The sequence below is a fragment of the Bombus vancouverensis genome, unplaced genomic scaffold, assembly GCF_051014615.1.
Source record: "Bombus vancouverensis nearcticus unplaced genomic scaffold, iyBomVanc1_principal scaffold0071, whole genome shotgun sequence".
In the NCBI taxonomy this organism is placed as follows: Eukaryota; Metazoa; Arthropoda; class Insecta; order Hymenoptera; family Apidae; genus Bombus; species Bombus vancouverensis.
The window spans coordinates 136,561-158,516 of NW_027468962.1; the positions used below are offsets into that span (position 1 = coordinate 136,561).

A 21,956-nucleotide genomic window follows, 5' to 3' on the forward strand; every position below is an offset into this window, starting at 1 on the left:
ACACGAATAATCGAATCGAAAATTACTAAACGATCGGCTGTTGGATAAGTGTTTACTAAGAATCTGACTAAGTACACTCTCTTAAATGCAAATGACTCATTGAACTTTTTTGATATTAACTTTTTAATGAACGGCAATCCTCGAATAAAATCTTACTCAAACTGATAACATTAACAAAATATTTAAAAAATGTCAAAATCGGCGGTATCTCCTTTTTTTGTAAATATTTACCGGCTATTGAATCCATTGATTCTCGATTGCCTTATCTGTTTGCTTGTGTATATCTTTTATATATACATAGATGGATACACAAATAAGTTTCGTCTATGGCGAGATCAATTTAGCCACCTGAGTAACCAGCTATCTTTCGAATCAACAGATACAATACCGATACAATGATACGACATGCGATGTACATACTCGAAACGTTACAGATTGAATCAATGAATTAATGAATTAATGAAGAGTAACTGCTAATCATTGGTAGGATACACGCTTGTTAAAGATCGAAGATGTCCGTGAATTAATTAGCTTTGAAATTAAAAGGTTAGGTACGTGGGAGATTTTGCGTTTGAGGAAAATTATTCGAAGATAGCAATATGGTTGATGATACGGAAGTGTAGGGGTAATAGGGTGAATGCAACGAGCAATGTATAATAAACAACTGATAATTGGTAATAATGTATAAATAATTCGTAACGATTAAGAATAGAAGCAGATAGTAATATTTAATTAGAACCCATGTTTTTTGTTTCAACTTCCAATTTATGTTCCTTTGATAGCAAAAACTAAAATAGAATTGATTATAATAAATTTTGAATATAGGAGATTGAAAATTGAAATGGTTTATCAATTGGGCTGATTTCAAACTAATCTCGTAAAAAAGTTGTAAAGAGGAGAAATATAGCTTTAAGAAATACGCAATTAGTCGAGTGTTTACGGTACGTGCCAATAACAAGACAAGCTTTTGACTTTTGGAGAAGTCGACTGTAACAAAAATATATTATATTATATTATATTATATATTATATTATATATTATAGCTATAATTTTAGCAGATACTGTTTATCTATTTCGTTTTGCGTGTATTAACGTTCTCATGGTGTATCGTATAGTAATTAATGCATCAGATTATATACATATCGGTGTTTGTAGGTAACACGTTATACAGAGTGGAGAAGCAGCATCAAATTGTCACGATTGCGAAATAAAATGAGTGAACGGCTGGTGAACGAGCAAAATACTCGTACAATAACAAGTGAATGTAAAGGGAGCTCTAAATTCCAAGAAATTCCATTTTATCAGCCGAACAAAATGTATAATCTGATAACGTTTTGAGGATAGTAAGTTAGGCAGGCGAAAAAAATAGGTGTTAACGATCAAGTATAACAGATACAGTAGTAAATATTCAACAATTTTTCAACCGTAATGTATTTATACACAAATCTGCGTACTTTGTATCAAAGTTTCTGTTGAAAATGACAACGTGAGTTCGTGCTCGCCATCCATATGCAGATGCGTTAGTGATAAGAAATAGTAACTAGAGGATGATGCTAGTTACAATCGATAGATTTAATCGATAGGCTTAAGATGCTTTTTTGTTTTTATCCCTAGTTTTTGTAAGCGTGTGCAATAAAGGCTTTTTTTGGCTCAGAACGGTGTAATAGATTTATCCATTCAATAAAATAATAACTACTCTGATCTTACCTCTGAGTATAGAAATAACAACAGTTTCGATACATATATTTTTATGTACAGCATGTATAAAAAGTGTCAGGGCGTATAAGTGTCCACTAGCGTGATTTCGGAGGATCGGAGCCTCTGGATCGATTGATTCATGCAAAATTTTGTAAAAATTGACGTTTGCTGGCACCGTATGCTACTTAGCACGAGGATCAAATGGAACTTTACTGGGAAAGTATATTTGGATACCATGACGTGCAAGATATTATTCTTGTATATGTAGGATTTCTATACATTTTAATCAATTTACTTTTTTTAATCAATTTAATCCTCATTTTATCAATAAATCCAATTATTTTGCCATCTATCTCTATTACCGACTATCGAATTGTTCGTTGTTCCAAAAATGTGTTGCGCGCAATACTGGGCACTATTAAATAAATTTTCATTTAAATAATTGTTTAAATGTTAAAAGACAGAAATAAATTATTTGCAATTTCAACAAGTTTAGATATATTATTTAAAATAATGAGATTAATTGTTATTTACAAATTTTAGTTTCTATTTATTCTAAAAGAAAGCTAATAAAATCAGAATCTTTGTTTGAAAGTCTTTTTTCACGCAGTAGATAATTCTGTAATAATGTGAAATCACGCTGATTGCTCCATTCTGTTTATCACGGGCTATCCCACCTGCTAACGAAAACTTGTTGTTTTCTCGTTGATGTCACATTGCTTACTTTCTACCTGACTGCGAAATATAAACTTGTTGCGAATAATCTCGATGTAAGACCCAATGAAATTTCAACGTCATTTCTCCAGAAAACGGTTCAATTGCGACTCATAGCTTATTTTGAAAAGTTGGCAAGTTGGTCCTCGCGATGAGTAGACGTTTGTAAAACTGTATCATCCAGAGTTGTAGAATTAGGATGGTCCGGTCAAATAAGTGTATTTTTTATATACTCTGTACATATACAGGCTTTTCCAGAATAATTCCATACCGCCAGACAGGATAAGACGTCAAACAAGAAAAAAAACATTTTTCTTTTCTTCAGCTTATTTTTGCGCGTAAACTTTTTGTATTTAAAGCTAAAGTTTGAAATAGTTGTCGATACTCTGTCACACTGAATGTATTTGATTGTAAGCTAGCTCAAGCAGAAACAAAGCCTTATACAAGAAAACTTCATCCTCTTCCTTTGACTTACTTTTGCATACAGAAAAATCTGCAGTCTAAGTGTGCTATCCTGAGGTTCCTTGATTATACATATCTTTTCTAAATTTTTCGTTTCTGTTAACAAAACTTCCATAAATGATAAAGTGCAGGTATTCCTAAAGGAAAAAAATGTAAAGAAACTAAAATTAACGCCCAAACACCCAAAATTTCAACATTAACCCGCCATATATATATTGTTAAATATGTAAATTCGCACGTTCGTGGGGAGACGCGATCTCGAGGAAGTGCGCCAACGGGAATCGTAAATTCCCGTTACGATTGACTAATCGACGCCACGAATCGTTCAATCCCTTATTTCTTTTGGGATAATGAGGGTAGTTAACATGAAGAGAACGCTGCTATTAACAGATTATTATATATGTCGGAGATGAAAGGAAAACCGGAGCCTTCCCTTTGCAATTTTGAGGAAGCCTTCTAATGCTTTAGCCTAGATTTTATCATAACTGTAATTAAGCAATTGTCATTTGTAATTGTTTGACATTTGTGAAAGCGAAAGTGGGTTCGAGGTGACAGCTGGTCGCCGAACGTAGCCACGGTCACGGGATAAACGTTTTGCCTGACGAAGGTGTGGATCGGTTGTATTGTTCTCCCTAGAAATCACATAGAATTGTACTTTGGAGATGCTGATATAATGGGACACACGTTGTATTAGGAATCAATCTCCAGACAGAAACAGGTCGTCCCATATAACGTAATACGTTATAACGTCATCCCATATAACGTAATAAGTTATAACGTCATACCATATAACATAATACGTTATACCGTCATACCATATAACGTATTACGTTATAACGTTATAACGTTATAACATATAACGTAATACGTTATAAAGTTATATCATGTAAAGTAATACGTTATAACGTTATACCATATATCGTTACATATGTCACGACCGGCATACTTCAAATCCGACGGACTGACGATAGAGATAAAGCACTCGGCGACAATGTATATCGCGGAAGTGCCTAATGAACCATCAACATCCCAACGGTCCTTCCACCGAAGGTTCTAGAAGAAAGAGCACGTGGCAACGATCGCGGACGCCTAGCAAATGCATGGACGGTGGGGATGTTGAGGGATGACAAAAGAAAGTAATCGGATCCGATCGAAAGTAAAATCATAAGAGTCAGTCTTAGAAAGTCACGCCTAGAGTTCGGAAGTAGATTGTAAAGTGTATTGATGTTAGAAAAAAAATAAAGTTTTCTTTTTTTATTTTTTACCTCAAATTCCTTTTTTATTTTGTTATTTTACGTGACACATACATCGACACTCTGTGTTACCACAGATTTTATACGAAATAGTGAAATTGGAAATTGAATACTGTATTCAGAGTTAAAATATAATGCTATATGGAAATGAAATAGCACTTCAAAGACTTGATAGATTTCGTTAATAAAATAAAGCAAAATAAATCTTTAATTCACTCACTACGAATTTATGGTATTGATTAAAATCAATGAATGTAGAGTTACTTCCGATTAAGGGTACAACTGTTATAAATTAAGAGCATAATTACATTGAATTAATGGGAAAATGTTGTTATAAATTATTGGTATAACTGTTAAGAATTAATGATGTAATTGTTTTAGATTAATGGCTTAAATGTTATAAATTAATGGCTTAGAAGGTATAAATGAATAGCTTAAATGTTATAAATTAATAGTTTAAATGTATAAAATAACAGTTTAAATGTTGTACATTATTGGCTTAGATGTTGAAAATTAATAGCTTAAATGTTATAAATTAATGGCTTAAATGTTATAAATGAATAGTTCAAATGTTATAAATTAATGGCTTAAATGTATAAAATAATAGTTCAAATATTGTAAATTAATGGCTAAGATGTTGTAAATTAATAGCCTAAATGTTATAAATTAATAACTTAAATGTATAAAATAACAGTTCAAATGTTGTAAATTAATGGCTTAGATGTTGTAAATTAATAACTTAAATGTTATAAATTAATAGCACAAATGTTGTTGAGAATTGTGGATCTTTGAAGTCGAAATAATGTTATAAGAACACTAAATTTATACTGAGGATTAATTTTAAAATAGTAATATATTTATTTCATGGACGATTTCTTATATATTCATCGATACACACTTGCACGCGTCTCAGCACTTTCTTCTATACCCGACTGTTAACCGACTGAACAGTTTACATTCATCTGTTTTCAAGACGCCGCGCACACACATACATCCACACGCTGATATTCACATACAAGTATCTCTACTACACATTTAACCCAGTCCAACACAGAAAATTATATATATCTCAACAAATGTTATAAATTAATAGTTTAGACGTTATAAATTAATTGCTTATATGTTATATATTAATGGCTTAAATGTTATAAATTAATAGCTTAAATATTGTAAATTAATTTCTCAAGTATTGTAAATTAATGGCTTAGACGTTATAAATTACTAGTTACAATGTTGTTATTTGATATTTTTTTTTATTTACCTTATATTTAAATTCTTCTTGGATATTCACTATCCGGAATTTCAGGCACGAAAGAGCTCGCGCGCGACTTCCGCGTTCCTTATATATCTTGACAAGGTGTCGAGATGTCAATCAAACGTTAACGATCTCTTGACATAGCAAAGGACGGGTTTTCCATTATAATAAAATCAAATTGAACAATTTCTTAATTTTTATCGTAAATTGGCGCCTTCGACGATTTAATACGGTATCCATTTTTATCATTTTAATAGTTTCTACAAACTAAGACTAAATTCACACCTCCTTGATACTAGTTTTCGACTATCAATTAGTTTGAACAAAAAGGGAAAGGAGCCTAACGGCAGTCGATGACGTTACTGTGAAATATGTTATGGTATTTAAATAATCAGCCAGATAAAATTCATATTAATCATTATATTATATTATCGATATTCGTTCATTTACTCGTTCTAATTACAAAATAAAATGTTCTCCTTTCTTGAATAACACCTACATCACCGTCTGCGATATTTAAATTTCTTATTTAATGCTTATTTAAAAGTCAGGTACCTTTTTAATTCCTCTCAAGTTAAACGAGTAAATTTACTCGTTATAGTTGTAACATAAAATGGCTATTTTCTTCAATACCACTTGCATCGCTGTACGTGATACAAATATTAATTATGTATCGAATAATATGTACCAATTGGCTGTAATCGCGGTTAGGTATTTCTTCGTTTAATCTACCAAGAGATCTATTAGGCTATTAGCGAAAGACTTATTGATTCCTCAAAGATGTATCTTAACTTAAATCTTAAAGATTAACTAAATGATTATATTTGATTAGTTTTCGACAGTGTCTATCATATTCAGCCATCTTCTTTTATAATTAATACTGCTCGGATCAATTATTTTATAATAAATTGCAGATTATGCCACAGTATATTATAAGATATTTGTCTATAGCTCTTTTTTTCTAATTCATTGATTTTATTATTAGTCTCGTTGGTTTTTCCTGTGAGTATCTGCTGTACGTACATTGGAAATACATAATGGATACGTACATTATATATATATTTTAAAATATAAAAATAAAAAATTAACAATACTATTATAAATATTGCTATTATAATTAATTAATAATAATTTAATTAGATAATTAAATTAGAATAATTTATAAATATTTAACGTAATAAAATAAAATTTTTTAATAAAAAATTGAAATTTTTTAATAAAATTGATAAAAATTGAATTATCTTGTATATAAGTATATATTAATATATAATTATTAATTTTAAATATATTAATTTTAAAATCTTTATACATATATTTAATTTTATAAAAAAATTAAAATATAAATATAAATATTTTAACTTTAAATCGAAAAAAATGTATTATATATAATTAAATATTTATATATAAAAATTAATATAAATTATAAATATTTTATTATCTTGAGATATATAATTAAACTATTATTAATAATAGGTAATATTAATTTATAATTATTTATTTATTTATATATATATACCTCGGGTTTACATTAGAATTAGGGTTAGGGGCGTGAAACGAATCTTCGTTTGGGTTACACGTTGTCGTTATGCAATAGAGAAGACATTGACTAGTGCAAATACGATTACCATAGAACCGGACAAATAACCGTGGTAATTAGATACTCGAGAGACTAATGACAATGATCCTAGGTTCAATAACGAATCCGCGGGCAACGGGACGGTAGTCCTACGCACTCGCAAAAAATCTAAGTCGGATTCTGTGTTAATATTCGCTGACCGTAAGGAGTTAATCCTTTTTTGTCGATGAGACTGCAAGAGAGAGAGAGACTTTCCGACCCGGTGATACCCCAGAGGAAAAATATGACGGGGTGTGTCTAAGGACACGAGATCATCGGATTCGTCGGGGACATCCTACGTTCGGAAAGTAAGGGAAATTGACGTTGCTGCTAATTGGCCAATCTCCATATCGGTAGTTAGAAAAGGATGCTAGCCGCCCTTGAGGGAGGGTTGCTAGTGGGAGACGTCGTTTGTGGAAAAATAGGTCTCTCCTGTCTTCCCGTAACTGGGACAAAGACTGTGTATCTGTTGAAGGATTTTAGGTAACTAGATATTAGTGTTTATGACGGTCCTCGGGCTAGCCGATCACGTACTGTGGAGACGCGTCGACATCTGGTAAACATACTGCCCGGAGAATAGGATCTGCGTGTGGCGAGCTACGGGGCAGAAACCGTTTGAATGTTTACTGCCATGTGCCGCTACAAATCTTTCTTTTAAGGAGAGCTATAGGATTACTTAATGCCTTTGTTAGATGGAGAGTTCGTCCCGTTGACCGTGTGACACCAATTACCTCTCAGAGAAAAGACATCGACTCCCGACTGTCGGACGCCGACGCCGCGACGCATCTTAGTCCCCATCAGAGATAAGGCCCCAACCCCGACTTTCGGACTCCTTGGAATCCACACCAAACCCCCCAACATCCCCAAGCCAGGGTGTATATAAGCCGAGACTTCACCCAACCCGGGGAGTTCTCGTTCTAGTTGCTGTTCTTGTACAACACCCCTTTCTCTGTTCAACGTTATTCTACTGTAAGTGCCAAAGTCATAATAAAGTTCGATAAAAGAGAATTAATAGTTGGGCTACGACTCAGCTTTCTTTTCTCTCGCAACCCAAGTATCCATTTTACGTGACATTTTGGCGATCCGTGCCAGGATCCATCAACTTCAAGAAAACGAAATTACGCATTTCGGATGCGATCGACTGCAGATCAGCTCACTTTGCGTGAAAACGACTTCTACGGAAAGCGGACTACGGTCATCACCAAAACTGAAACTGGTCACGAAAAGAAGAATATTCAGGTAAAGAACTGGATTCTTTTAAATATTATCGTACTCGTCGCAATAGCTTCGCTAGTACAGACTCCAACAACAGTACAATAACCACTATGAGCAAAAAATCAGAAGACACATCTTCTGTTAGCCCTATGGCTACTGGTGTGAATCCAAGTATTCGGGCCATACTAGACGCTATGCAGAAGCAGAACGAAATCAAGTTAAGAAAACTGTTAAAGGAGACTATTAAAGAAGCTACTAGTCGGAGTTATCAGGGTAGTTTAGTTTCTAATAATTTGAACAAATCTTGGAGAAAACAGACGTTACTGTAGGAAATGAAGAAATGGTTTTGAAAGAATTTTCAAAAGAATTGCAGTCTAATGTAGAAAATTCTTATGAAAAGAAAGTATCAATTGACACCGCTTCACAGGATTATATTTTCATTAAAACAGACTTAATGTTTGATGTCAATAGCTCGACAGAATACCAGAAAGAGTCTGTGAAACGAAGGAAAGAAGATATTGCAGTATTGTATAATGATTTGTCACCATCTTCGTCACAAGATACTCAAAATTTACAAGAATGGTTTGACAAAAAAAGTAAAAGTTTAGGAGAAGCAGAAAAAGATCATAACAAGAAGGATAATATTTCAATGAGAAATATTTTGGACGGCGATACAAATAAAGAAAACCAAATTGAAACGAAGGAATTAGAAGCAGTTAGTAAATCAACTGCTGAAAATGATACAAAATCAATAGACAACGTTGAACAAAATATATCATTAGAATCCATACAAAAAGCAAGAGATAATGCTTACAATAATGAACATTTGCTTATAGAAGAAGACCAAATGATGACAGCGAAAAATGCGTGTGACACTACAGAATCAAAAACTTCAGCAGATCTTATGTCGAGAAATTTAGATGCTAATACACAAGAGAAGTCTTTAGAGAATAAAGATGACAAGAATCCATCTCCATCTATGTTAGATAGTAGTAAACGGAGCAGTCGTTATAATGTTGCTGCAAAGCCTGCTACTTCGCCAAAATTTGAAGAAATTGTTTATAATCAAACCAGACAATCAAACACAAATAAAATTTTGCGAAGCGCTTTAAAGACGAAATTAATCGAAGACAAGTCTGAAATAATTAATAAACACAAGGCATCGGAAAATGTAGAAAATAAATTTGCCAAAGAAGAAAAAAGAGGTGTTAAACAAAAATCAATTTCAGATAGTGAAAACGAAACAACTGATACTCGTCAACGAAGGGAAGTTCTTTTAACGAACACAGCTAGTGATAGCGATAGGTATAAATCTGTAGAAAATGATAATGCAGCAACGGGTGTAATAGCAACTGATGAAGCGAAACATAGAGGCAGACCTAGGAGATCGGATAAAGTCGAAGTTAAAAAAGATGAAGATACAAGGAAGATCCTACAAAATGAGAAGGGTGGATTAGAAGAACAAAGAAAACTCGAAGAAGATACAAAAGAAGAAACTGCAGAGACAGAAGTCAATTCAAATTGACTGTATATTAAATAATAAGTGCGATTTACTTGATACCGAAAGAGCTATTGAAATTAATGATACGGTTCAAGATATTAAATTTACTGAAGGTAGAAGCCGCACTCAAAATGATATGGAAGATGTAGTAGAAGATTCACAAGAATTATCTAATAAAACTAAGTTATCAGAAATAAGGATTGCACTTAACAAAATTGAATATACAAAAACTATTTTACGGAATAAAAAGAATTCATTAGAGAGAGAAAGAGGAGTAAGGAAAAAGAAGAAAATGTACAGACAGAAATTATTTCAAAAAATATATCAGATGATAAATGTGATTTGCTTTAGAAAAAAAAAAAATATTATCCACAAACTACATTAGGAATTTATCTATTTTAGTGAGGAGAAAGAGAAAGGATAGAAGAGTTGATCAATAGACTGTGGATTTTGAAGCGTTTATGAAAAACTTACAATTTTAATAAAATATTCAATGTAAAGTCTTTGTTATAATATTCAGATAGATAGATGAAAAAAAACTGAATTTGCATAATTACTCATGGCTTATTGATCAATCATGCGACTCGTTCAGAGGTAACTCGAGTTGTAAAGGCGACAATTTATTAAAAATGGTATATCTGACGTACGATGCATTTGCTCATGTTAAACTATTTAAATAAGTATAAAAATCACGCGAAAAAAAATCTACTGAGAATAATGTTGAACTAGTTAATAATAATAAATCATATAGTGAAACACAAACCTTAAATCAAGATTTTAAGTTCAAAAAAAAAAAGAAAAAAAAAGAAGAAAGAAGTTGATAAAATGACAGCAACATGTAGCAGCAGGCGAGAGAAAATAAGCCAAATTTCTAAAAGAAGAAACGATGCTCAAGAACTCGAAATTTCTCGAGTGGATATGCTAAACAACGAATTTAATGAACAGTTGAAAGAACGTGAAACAGCAATAGAAGACTTACATCAAATGTTAAAGCATCAATCGGAGATTCATAAAGTTACCTTAAATGAAGCAAGTTTGAAAATAGGAGAACTCTCTGATAAAATTAAATGTTTTAAAGGAAAAGATAGCCAGATACCGAAACGTAATGAATTACTCGAAGAAGAACAGAATAAATGGAGAAATTTAGAAAAAATGATTACAGAAAAACTTGAAGAAGAAAAATCCCGTTAGGAAACAGCTGAAGACGAAGTGAGAAAGCTTTCCAAATATAACGAGCAACTTCTAAAAGATTATCAAGAAATCCATAAAAAAAAAAAAGAGAGAAAGGAAATACGCTGAGGTTGTTCATCATAATCACAGGTAAAGAATTAAACATGTACCTCAACTGAAAGATAAAATCAATCGACAGGATTTATATGCGAAGAACATAAGAACACAATATATAGAACAGCACAAGATGATCGAAAAATTGAGAGTAAAAGGAAAACGTGTGCATAATAAAGGTAAAGAGAACACATAATGTATCTTCACCAGGGGCGCATGATCCAAAATTAAATAATAAAATAAAAGGTTTTGTTACTGAAAAGTTAGAGAGATTTCATGACAACAAAAGCATTGCCTGTGCAGAGTGCAGTGTATCAATGTGCACTAAAAATGCAAGCAACGTGACGATTACTTTTAGAACACCACAAGCACCACGAAAACACAATCAAGACCAAACAAGATCAAGTTCAAAAGTGAAGTTACGTGAGCTTATTACTGCTAACGACCAAAAATTGAATTACGATCCCGAGCATCAACTCGCTGATCTTCAAGTAGAATGTTCCGACAAAAACAGGACGACACAAGATTTCGAGAAGCACATAGAGGACATGAAGGAGGAAGTGCAAAAATTAGAATTGCAACTCGACGAGTTACAAAAAAAAAACACACACACACACACGCACGTAAAAAGAGTTCAATCTTTTGGAATACAAATTGAAGAACTAACAATAAAATTAGAAGAAATAACATAAGTCACAAATATGAAGTTGACTTGCTGGAACAAAAAAAAAAAGGCCAAACTTAATTCATGTGTTAGTAATTCAATGGAGGAACGTGAAGCTGGAGCTAAAGATGCAAAAGAGATAAAATGTAGTTCTTGAACCACAAGGACAAATAATCTGCCCTTCAATATGAACTAGACGAACTAAAGGGTGAATATGAAAAAGTGGGTGATTTTGGATATAAATATGAAGAAGAAACTAATAAATTGAAACTGGATTTTGAAAAATAAGAAAAATGATCCTTGTCAATGAAAATAAATTTGAAATATTGCGTAGGGTAGAAATTGAGGGTAAAGTAAAAGATATGAACGAACAAAATAATTTTCTTAGAAAAGAACTGGAAAACGTCCAAAAACTTTCCAAAGATGTTAATAATCGCTTACTCGAGGCGAACCAAGAATTAAAAGATTCACATAGAAAACACACTCTTATTTGAAAATTGAAAAAAAAGAAAAAAAACATCAGGAAGAATTAGGTGATATAATAAAACTTCATGATGAAGAAAAATATAAACTGATACAGCATTGGTGTTCTGTAGAATGTCAAACTGCCATAAAGGGTTACATTGATGGAAAAGTGCAGTAAATATTTAAATAACAATCCATGACTTCTTAAGTAATTGTAACAATCTTGATGTTTTACTATGGAACAACTAGATGAAGTGCACAGTGACATTAATAAAGTAGAATCATCGATAAAAGTAGATGTATCTTCTTCATTAATATCAGAATCAACGACTGATATTATAAAGAATGCGCATGATATTCCAGATGATCAAAAAAAAAAAAAAAAAGTCACAGGAATGTACAGATAATACAATTCACGATGGTTTAGTAGTAAATAAATGTGATGTAACAGATTTAAATAAAAACAAAAAAAAATTTTTTAAATAAGGAAAGTAGTGAGACAGAGAGCATAAAGAACGCTGCGATTAATGAAGTAGAACAAAAAATAATAAATAAGGACCCACAAATTGATGATCAATATAAAAAAGAAAAAAGATGAGAAATTTCAAGAAGAGCAAGCAGAGAATACAACTGAGATTGGAGATCATTCAAGATATGCAGGTGACACATCTTTAGATAAAGAAAGTACGAACGATGTTGAAATATTTAATACAAATGAGGGTGAACAAAACATTGAGAAACACAACGTTTGTACAGTGTTAAATATAGATACAGTTAGTGTTACTAATGCTCAGTGTCAAGCATTAATTAAAACACTTGGTGAAACTTTTGATGATAAAGCCCAAACATTGCATCTCACGGATACAGACACAGATTTGTCTAAACTAGTTGATAGTAGTTCAGAAGTAATGGTACTGACTGTAGAAACTATTATATATTAATGATATGAATGAAAGTACAGAAGAAAATATTGTTTTAACTGTACATGAAAAGGATGCTGTTGTAAATTCCAATGAAGAAAAAAAAATGTTTCTGCAGAACAAAGACGAATGAAGAACGCTGAAATTGTAAATGAAGAATTTAATTCGATAGGTTAAGCACGAAAAAGTGATGGAACAATTATAGAAGTAATTTCAACAGAAATTGTGGCTCAAGAAGTTTCTGAAAATTGTAGCCAGAAATACAATTATGACATATTAAATCATACAAAGACAAGAAACGATTCTATAACTCCTATTACCTCAGGAGTAATTAGTGATCTAGAAACTGCAGATGACATTGATATTAAAGAAAAGAATAACAAGAAACAACAAATGGAAATGGCAAGATTGATCTTTTGATAGTTCACATAAAATTAATGTAGAAAAGAAAATTATTCATAATAAAATTGTCGTACTTATACATGTTGCTAATACAGAAGGAAGGAATAAATCTATAAGTGAAGCAGATAAAGTGCGCATAACTAACAAAAGAAGTGTCATTCAGGATATCTTTGATGATTGGGGCATTGAAAATGCAGATGACAGTCAGTCGGTATCTAAAGCTCCAGATACTGTGGAAATTGAATTGAAAAGTTTACTAAATGACACAAAAACACGAACTATAGAGGAAAGCACAGTTGTACTGGTTGACGAAGAAATTACATGCATGGAAAAAGAACCAGTTGTAGATGCTGAAAAGGTTTTAGAAGTTGCTAGACAAAACAAAGAAATGCAAGTATCAAAGGAACAACTGGATAACAATCAAACTATAAAGAAACAACAAGATAGTATAAAACCATTACTCAAAGACCACTAACTCATTCTATATCACAGGCTGTTAGAAAGTCTACAAAAGATTCAACACGTGATACTGCGGCATTTCGTCAAACTTAGCAAATTATCCCTATTAATCGTAGTCGAAATTTAACCAGCCAACAACCTTCACAGGTTGAAATAGCAAAAGCATATACCACGACGAAGAAGAACAAGTACAAGTCGAGCCAGTCAGAGTCCAATTCCATCGCTCCATACTGAGGAAACACTAAGATTTTGGAGGACCAAAATCAATCTAAAGAGGGGTTATGTGACATCAATCACATCTCAACCTACATCAGTGATAATACATCGACACCCGACCTTCGGACACTTTTGGACACATCACCACCTTATCATCATAGCATACACCAAGACTGTGAGGCACCTTAGTCCACATCAGAGATAGGATATGGACCCCCGACCTTTGGACACTTTTGGATACATCACCACCTTATCATCATAGCATACACCAAGGCTGTGATGCACCAAAGTCCACATCAGAGATAGGATATGGACCCCCGACCTTCGGACACTTTTCTACATCATAACCTACACCTATCCCCTCAACATCCTAAAACCAAAACGTATATAAACCGAGACTTCACCCAGCTCGGGCAGTTCTTGTTCCTCTTCTAGTTGCTGTACTCATACAACCCTTATTCTCCGGTTCGGTGTTATTTTGTAAGTGTTTATAATAAAGTTTTATAAAGGAAAATAAGTAGTTGGGTTACGACTCAGCCTTCTTACTACCACCCAAGTACCAACTTTACGTGACAGGAGCCGCCTCGGACCTAAGACTGATAATATAGGACTTGGGTTAAGTAGTAGAAAGGTAGTCGCGATACACTGTGTGGTTTTTAATAGTTCTTACACACGGTGTGTACGCGAACCTTTCCCACCAAACTAGATTAAGAGTGGGGCCGCTCCACTGGGATACGTCGCAAGAGAGGGTAGGAGATCCGACCGGCCTTGGATACAGTATCCGGCCGTGGGAGGGAGGAATCCGTCTTCAATGTCTCTGCCATGTACATAGCTTTGTTTCCCCCTCCTTCCATTGTATCTAAGGCATGAGCCTGCTAGGTAAGCCTTACTGATGAGTCCACTAGCAGGCTCTGGACGAAACACACTTTTTTTCTTCTTTTTCTCCGTCTTCCTTCATATATCCGTGATAATTGTAGCCTGCTGGCTGTAGATGTCGCTTGCCGGGGTGTAGTACTGCTGTATTTCCTTCTTATTTAGATGTCGTGGAAGAAAAATCGGACTTTGGAAGAGTACGAGGCGTCGGGATTTGAACCCGGGATCCGAACGTTTGTACTCTATGGCGCTAACCACTGCGCCGCCGTCGTCCGACACTAGTTGGTTTCGAGTGGTGAGATTTGCGTTCTCGTGTGCCGCCACGAGAGGAAATCTCAGTGTGGGTGTGCTTTCTGAACGAAGAACGCGGATTCGTTGTTCACACTTTTCGTTAGGAAAGTGAGGGTGCCCATTGATTATAGCCAACGTTAATGAATGAAGATAGGAGGAGGAAGCCTCCTACCAACGTGGCTCGTGGGTGACATTGTTTATTGGAAAAATAACTACCCGCTTTCTCCGTTATTTGTAAGAGTGCGCAATAAACCTAAGCATTGTTCTAAGGACCATCCATAAACCGAAAACACTTACAGGGTTAGAGATTCCTTCAAGCTATTAAGATTACGTCAAAGGATTCAGTTTATAGGATATAGTATGTAGTAGATCAGTATATAGTATAAAGTTTCAGACGGCGCACGGACCATCGTACGCGCCGTAACAGAGAGAGTTATAAGAATATACATAAAATGTAATTAAACATCGCAAAAGTAACTTAATTAGAAATGACTAGAATGTATGATGTATAATATAATGAATTCAAATTGTCTAAAAAATATTACAAATTTATAGAGATTTTACTATAAAATGTTTTTAACAGAAGCTGATACAGTTATATAGCATTTTCAAGCATTTACGAACATTAATGTACGAATTTGAAATTAGCAATATTGAAGCGCGGTACTCGGAAAGACGAATGTACATGGATAATTGTATGCACTAATCAACGATACGGTTATAATTGCATGCTTGATAGAAAAATATCATCGTAAAATTGATATGATTTCATGGAAACGCGTCTAACTTGGTATCTCGAAAGTATCTTAAGCAAACTAATTAGCGTGCCTGTTATGTCTTTTAAAATGTAAATTAACATGTAACAAAGAAACCTTCATCAATTTGATTCGCTTCAAACTGCGCAAATAAGTAGTATAAATAATATTTGTGATAGATTTGGCATCAATTCCATGTTTCCTTTAATATTTGCCTTTAGAAAGTTCAATTCGTTTCACGATTATACAAATTACTAAAAAAATGTCTATATTAGTAATTTATTTATTTTGCATTAATCGTGACATGTTAGTTGCATTATGTTATATGTAAACTACCACAGAGGAAAAATGATAATCTTTCAGTTATTAGTTTTCTGATTTTAATGTCATTTTATGAGTACTTTAACACGAGGTACTTGTAAATGAAAACAACCAATTAGGTCTAAAAACATAAGCCTGTTACCAAGACTCTTATTAAATTGAACAAGCTTTTCAAAAGTCGAACGTGTATATTAACGCGAACTTATTATTTGACTGATTTGACTGACATCCGAAATTGGTGAGATCATATGAAATTTTGCTTTTCGCGGTTCGGTGTATAAGAACGCGTCACCGATTGCTCAACTTTCGATATAAAAAGCGGATCAAGTCTACCGGATTATCCTACAGACACGCATTAATTCGTAAGAGTTAGTCATCATCTGGATAATAATTATCTGAAGAAACTTTCAACGTGAAAATATAAAATTTTCATTGATTACATATTGCGTTCGCCATAATTGAAAAAATGGTAAACCTTCGATCTCATCTTTCTAATACACATTTTCTTTACCTCGTGATAAATAAATTCTTGGAAATTTAGGAAAATTTTCAGTGATCATTTTAAGGAATTTGACAAATTTCCAACGAGACTATGTGACACCGTTAGGTAAAAGTGATTCAAATGTAGTAGCGATATTAAACGAGAAATCTATAAAGGTGTCATTAGAAATTCTAAGAATGTCTCTGCATCTTTCTCTTAGGTATCACGCCAATAGTTTTCATTACCGTGATGTAATATTTATCATGCTTATTTTGTACGTAAAACGAATCGTTGGAATATTCCCGAAGCTAACGAAGCATTTCCCAAAAGTTAAACCGAAGAAATTAACGCGAATAGTTAAGTGAAATTTTTCCATTAACTTGCTGACCAACCGGCAAATAAAAAATCATAAAAATTGTTTCAATGTGTTGAGGTCACGCATAACTTCTTTTTTCATTGACGATTACCAAACAGGTAAAATTTCGAAATTGTACGAAGGCCACGTGACCAGATCGTATTGGAATTTGAAGTGCATGGAAAAAGACAACTCGAAGTACAAACCTTGAGCTGTACTACTCGAAGTACAAACGTGAACTAATGGATGCAGAAAAGCAATTAACGCCAAACATCCGAACAGCATCTTGGAGCCCGTCATTGTTCTGAAATAAAAGAAGTGACGAATTAAAAAGACGCAGGACTAATAATAATAAAGGAAACTTAGTTCGTATTATAAATTGAATTTACATCAGAAAAGAAGCACGATCAAGCGAAACAGATCGTAGAAATGACAAATATCATCGATATACGTTTCAGTGTAATTTCACTTTTGAAAATTATTTAGTTTAATACGATCGTATTCATCGCTCTGAAACTTTCATTGTGCTGCAATTTGTGCTGCGTCTTTTTAATTTCTCTATCTTTCTGTGTTTTCGGAAAAATTACTTGAAAGATTAAGAATTGCTTGCCTTATTTTATTTTCGATTAGTTAGGATTTGATTATTCCAGGTAAGCTTTATTATTTATAACAGGTTTTATCACTTGTTTATTATTTAGGAGTTTGTTATTTTAGGATTAGTACCTTTTAGGATTTCTTATCCTTCGAGTTTCTGTTTCAGATATCTAGGTCTATTTCAAGATGTTTTATTACATTAGGATTATTTATTCGATTAAGATAATTTAAGAGTTTCACAATGTACAAAGAAATAATCGCGTGAAATTTAGATTTATGCTTTAAACGTATTAAACACGCGGTAATTTCAATGTCTATAGCCTCGAACGTGTTCTGATTAGTTGTGTCATTGTTTGTGACATTGAAATCACAAAAATCCATTGCAAGTGTGCTGTCATGCAATGTGGATGTAATTGGGTTTTTTGGGTATTTCCTGTATCGTCTGATTTGTACAGTACTATTTTAACGCAAGGACAGGAAAGTTATTATATATTTCCCGTCCATTATTTGAATTGTTGTGAAGTGTAACGAATTATATTCGATTCGAGGAGATGTTAATGAATTACCCATTTCATATGTCATTACATGGAAATAAAAATCATTGCAAAAATAATTGATCTAATGACAACGGAATTTCCAATATTTTTTTGTTTCGTCACGTCTTTTTCATAATATATCTTTTATAGGTACGTGATTTATTAATCGTTCGAATGCAAATAATTATTCGTATAATATTCAAATGATTCTAGCCATAAAATAAATTAAAACGATACCTGTCAATGATATGCAATCTGCGTATGACGTCAACCTCGATCTATGCTTATACAAGAAATTTTATCAATCAATGACTAGATATACAATAATCAAATATTATAAAATTTCCTGAAAACCTTTAGGTGTTAATATTAAGGTGTTAATATCTTTAATATTTGCAAGTTATTGTTTAGCGCTAATTAGTTAGAATGTAACAAGTGGTGTACCAGAATTGAGATAATTAAGCCACACGAACAATCTTATTTAGATCTTTTTAATTTTTTAATTCTCTTTTGCTCTAATACTTCGTAAAATTAATCTTCATTAGCTACTACACTTCATAGAATAACAAGAGATAATTTTTCTTATATAACGTTTCATTCATAAAATCTATCATTAAAGTATATCTTCATAAAAATATCATTCCATACTAACGGTATATTTGGTGTCATACGAGATAACAGTTACCAGTGATGACATATGTAACTTTATAAAGATATCTCGTTTTATTATATATTAAAAGAATGTACTCATTGCTGCTATATTTCAGATGAAAAAAAAGGAGGCAATGATTTTACAGTAAAATCGTTCGTTTACAACTGATTCATTTACATTTCATGATAATACTGTGCATTCTGAATATGCTATGATTTGGTTTAAAATAATAAATAGTCCATTCTTGCATACTATTGCTCCAGCTTTACTTGTATTTTCGATATTGGTATAAATAGAAAGACAATTAATGTCGTTCGAGTCTATTTTCGGATCATTTATATTACGTTTAATCCATATAGTTATTATATGAGACATAGTATCGTAAAATTTGAAAGAATAAAACGTTCGTACAGGAAGTACATTTTATAAGAACTCCAACAAATCTGCGTGTGCACCTAAAATACAAACTGATAGTGATTGTTCATAAGTTTATATACATTATCTAATGTCAATCGAAGGTATCAATTCTCTCTCTCCATAAGAGTACTTTTTCATTTATGTGTGTTCAAAAATACATGTGTTCAACCGTGAAGCATATGTCACCTACAACGAAAAAGAGTTTTCCTATACTTAATATTTCCTTTATATACCTATGAAAGTCTATTCTTCGCGTAGTATGAAATTATGAATAAATCTGGAATATTGTTCAATCTGAAAAGAAAAATAACTTATTGACATCATTCATTGATACGAGATTCAGAATGTTTGTTTTGTCTTGCAGAAAAAGAAGGCAGCCCTTTCTTTTAATGTGAAATAGAAAGCGAAAATTTGAAAACAGATTTTTTGGAAATTTACTTGCAAATATCGTTTTCAATATCGTGATTTTCTTCCCAATGGTACTGTACTTTCAAATTTTCCAGTATCCCTCTAAAAACAAAAAGTCGAACCTCGTTATTATTAACGTAGGCATTATAAGGAAGAGAAGTATTAGAAAGCAGCTCCTTTTTATTATGGATTTCTTTATAATCCTGTAAATAAGAAATTCCGGAAATTTTTTCCTCAAGAATTTAATTCTTGTGTTTTGATTGATAATTATTACACTGCATACTAACTTTTCGCATACTCTTCGCGTCTAACAATTTCCTAATAATAACTACTTCAAAATTACATATGTTCTTGCACGAATTCAAAAGTACGTATGATACAATTACAATTGATTCTAAAATAATAATTATTTGAAGATATTAAGATACTAATTAAACGTTTCACTATATTTCAAAATCTGGAACAACAAATTTTTATTTATAAAAAATGAAACTGTGGTTATATATTCTTTGTCATGATGCTATTTCTTATTACCATGTCGGCATTTTTTAAAATTCATTTTGTTATCTCGACGCAATATGAAAATTCATATACTGCTTAATATTTTTTACATATTATCCATCCACCGCATGATATCTCCTGAAAAATCAAAATATTAATGTTATATTATTACAATGCTTCTTAAATTTCAATTTTTGACAAATTTGAAATCCAATATATTTTGCACAATTATTATTTATCAAAAAATTCTAAGTTAGTAACTTTCTTTTCAAATGGCAAATAACATATACTTTGACTTACCTGTAACTTTTTGCTCCTAATCATCATTTCCTCTTATAGAACATCATTATTGTTCTTATAATTACTACCAGTGTCATAGATATTGTAGTGGCTACAACTGAATTAATAGAAAATGATAAATAACTGTGTATAACACTAACACATAACTGTGTATAACAATGACACATAACTTTTACTTACATATCAGTCGATAAGGGATTACTGTGATATCCTGTTGATGTTTCTTAAGGCACTTGATTAGGTGTGATACGGTATCATTCCTTATGGTATACTGTAGATAAGTATTTTAGAAAATGACAAGAATAAATCTAAATTATTCAGAGGTTCCAGTTTCGGCTTAGACATAAATACAGGACCATTTGCAAAGAAGAAAGGGTGCGTTTCTACAGCCTCGTTATAGTAACCATGAATACCAATCTCTGAATTACTGGTTAGTAAACATAAATATCCTATAAAATTTAATATATTTCTTTAATTTTTAATACATACATGAGTTAGTAGTTCTAAATTATGAATCATCCTACCTGTGATATTACACTTTTCCTTATAATATCATCACTCAAGTGAACAACATTAAGATCATGTAAACCATGTCATCCTATCTTACTGTGAAGATACTTAGTTATGTTATCTAACATTATAAAAATATCATCAAATTCAAGTCCTTTTATTCACATCACATGGCCACGACGATCTGGTTCTTCGTTATATAATGTTCTAAAATTTGTCGTACATATAGGATGTACAAACCGTGATATCAAGGTATCAGTTCTTCCTTCCCAAGGGACAGTTTCATTAAAATTCTGATAGAATTAAAAATTAATTATTAATATTCTAACAATCATATATGTTAAATACATTATAGTCAACGATATATACCTGAGCGAATGTAGGGGTGATTCCTTGATAATTATAAATGTCATCAGCCCACATCATTGTGCCACTTCTTTGTACTCCAGCCTCTAGATTAACAGCCTAAACAAACATACAAAATTTTATAGAAGCTGTACAAAATATAGTATATACGCGCAATATTGAAGCGTTCAAGGGGATATAAAGGTAATGTACATCACATACACGTGTACTCTCATGCAACAAAATACAATTAGATTTAATAGTATAAGCTCTTTTATTCATCATAATAGATTGGAAATTTAAGTGTCTTACGAGGGTGAGTAAAAAGTTACCCGCTCTGTCGGTGTAGAATTTATTTTAAGCAATTGTCAAAAAAGACATACATCATTTTTTGACATAATCACTCAATTTCTGTATACACTTTGTCCATTTGCTGAAAGACCTTCGTATTTTCTCATTAAAAAATGTTTTGGGCTGAGCTGCGAACCACCATC

General features: G+C 32.4%; 1 long non-coding RNA gene across 3 annotated transcripts; it reads right to left on the reverse strand.

Moving 5' to 3' along the window:
- Positions 1-19,488: 19,488 nt before the first annotated feature.
- Positions 19,489-21,946, reverse strand: LOC143304997 (uncharacterized). 3 transcript variants are annotated; one of them, XR_013061672.1, is made up of 6 exons: positions 21,795-21,946; positions 21,487-21,582; positions 21,132-21,410; positions 20,788-21,056; positions 20,608-20,704; positions 19,489-20,445 (listed from the first exon to the last, which is right to left on the reverse strand). It is a non-coding gene; the product is annotated as an uncharacterized LOC143304997 (long non-coding RNA). The 3 variants fall into 3 exon arrangements; XR_013061673.1 differs by having other exon boundaries at positions 20,608-20,698; positions 21,487-21,946; XR_013061671.1 differs by having other exon boundaries at positions 21,487-21,946.
- Positions 21,947-21,956: the final 10 nt, after the last annotated feature.